Below are 2,500 nucleotides of genomic sequence, written 5' to 3' on the forward strand. Positions count from 1 at the left end.
AGGGAGAGAGGAGAGGAGATAAGAGGGAAGAGGAGGAATAGGAGCAAGAGTTCTAGATAAGAAGCAAAGAATGAGACTTGAAGAGCAGTGCTTGATGAAGAGAGAATGAAAAAAAAACTGAGTGGGACGGACATACAGTTCTAGGTGATGGAGTGAGTCAAAAGGAAATGAGAGGGGGGAAAAAAAAATAGAGACAAGAAGGAATGTGTGAGAAAAAGAGAAAGATTTATCAAGAAATGACAAGGGAAAGAGTCAAAGAGAAGAAGGAATTATCGAGAGAAGCGTAAAAGGAATGAAGGAGAAGAATAGAAATCAGCAAGAGCGAAGAAGGAAAGGAGTCAGGAAATAGTAAAATTAGAAAGACGCGACGAGGATCGAGCTAAAGCGAAAAGAAGAGATGAGAGGAGTAAAACTGATAAAACGAAGGAGAGAGTGAGTGATAAGAAAGAACATAAGCAAAATCACGTCACTCTGGTCAGGGAAAGCGGGAGGAAAGATAAATAAATAAAAAAATAGTACAGAAAATACAAGAAACACTAGATCACAACACCACAGACGAAGATACGATAAACTAACAATCAAACACATGCACAGGAATTCTTGGGGAGTGATGAAGGAAAAAAATGAAGAAAAAAAAAAAACACTGACAGAAATAAAGTAGAAATCAGAGAAACACAATTTACGGTACGAAGAGAGGAGAAAGAGAAAGATACAGAGAAAAGAGAGAAAGATGAAGGAAATAGACAACAAATCCTGAAAAGGGAAATTAAAGAAAGTACTGACAGAAATTAAGTAAAAACTCAATTTAGGGAACGAAGATTGAAGAGAGAAGAGAGAGAAAGAGAAAGAGAGGGAGAGGTACAAAGAGAGAAAGAGAAAAAAGGTACACAACAATTTCTGGATAACGATGGAAGGAAAAATGAAGGAAAATACGATGACAACGAAGGTAAAAATCAGAGAAACACGATTCAGAGAGAGAGAGAGAGAGAGAGAGAGAGAGAGAGAGAGAGAGAGAGAGAGAGAGAGAGAGAGAGAGAGAGAGGATGGAGAAGTGGATGGATTGACCTAATTAATGGTAAGGAAGGGAAGGGAAAAAACACAAGAGGAAGAAGGAAAAGAAGAGAAGAAAGGAACGGAAAAGGGAAAGACTTAATAAAAAAAATAAGAAGAGAAGAAAAGAAGGAAAAAAAATGAACGGAGAGTAAAAAGAAAAGGAGGAGAGAAGAAAAAAAAAGTAAAAGTGGAAGATGATGGGATTAAATGATGGAAGAGGAGAAGAAAGGAAAGGAAAGAGAAAGGAGGGAACAATAGAGAAGGGAAAAAAAAGGAAGGGAAGTAGAGTAAGGAAAGAAATAAGTTGGAGAAAAGAAAGAGGAAAAAAAAGCAACGGGAAAAGTAGATAGGAGAAGGAAAACGAATACATGGAATAGGAAAAGAAAAGAAAAGGAAAAAGGAAAAGTAAAAATAAGTGTAAGAAACAGCAAGGAACGGAAAAAAGAGAATAAAGGAAACCAAATGAAGATAAGAGGGAAAAAAAGAAGTGAAAGAGCAAAGAACTGAGAGGGGAAGTGAAGGGAAAATGGCAAGAGAGAGAGAGAGAGAGAGAGAGAGAGAGAGAAGAAAGAGATGGAGGAGAGGAAAGGAGAGGGGAGAGGAAAGAAGGGTTGCGGAGAAGTGGGATAAATTGGACACATAATAAAATACAAGAGGAAGGGGAAAGATGAGAAAAATACATGATAAAAGCAACGAATGGTGGATGATGGGTAGAATTGCAACAGATGAATAAAAGATGGGAATTAATAAAAACATAAAAAGACAAACTATGAAAAGAAAACAGAAGAAAACACAGTCTTGTTATGAAGGAGAGGAGGGAGAGCGAGAAAAGAACCACTAGTGAAACATGAAGAAGAAAAAGGAAAAACAATTAACAAGAGAGAGAGAGAGAGAGAGAGAGAGAGAGAGATGTGAGAGGACGGGTTAAGGTACACATTATAACCTTCACAAAGTATAAGAACAATCAGAAGACGAAGAAGAGGAGAAGGAGAAGAAAGAGAAGGAGGAGGAGGAGGAGGAGGAGGAGGAGGAGGAATAGGAGGAGGAGAGAGCTTCATATATCTCATCTCCTCCGTTGTATTTTTCTCCCTAGCCATCAAAGCGCTATAGAAAGTGGAAAGCAAGTACTGGTAACAAAACAACTTCATAGGTGGGTTGAGGGGAAGCAAAACACGATTCGCAGTATAGAAGACAAAGATGAATATTGCAACCATTAGTTTGATGTGTCCCGCGAACTGAACCTTTGATCGAGGGAGGCAATTCAATAAGATCTCCAAAAGTTACAAGTTCAATTACTGCAAGTTGGAATTTCAAAGTCGCTGCGTGTCAGAAATGTCTCGTCACTGCTGCGGGTATTAAAGTTCCTGTTATTATTGCTTTTGCTATCATCGTTGCTACTGTTTGGTTACTATAACTGTTATGACTGTCACCACCACCACTGCTATTA

General features: G+C 38.3%; 1 protein-coding gene across 1 annotated transcript in view; it reads right to left on the bottom strand.

The window, feature by feature from the left end:
* The window catches only part of LOC123510363 (G-protein coupled receptor GRL101-like), an 80,147-nt gene that overhangs the window by 43,691 nt on the left and 33,956 nt on the right, over positions 1 to 2,500 (bottom strand). The gene's annotated exons all lie outside the window — the stretch shown is intronic.

Source organism: Portunus trituberculatus, chromosome 28 (assembly GCF_017591435.1).
Source record: "Portunus trituberculatus isolate SZX2019 chromosome 28, ASM1759143v1, whole genome shotgun sequence".
NCBI lineage: Eukaryota > Metazoa > Arthropoda > Malacostraca > Decapoda > Portunidae > Portunus > Portunus trituberculatus.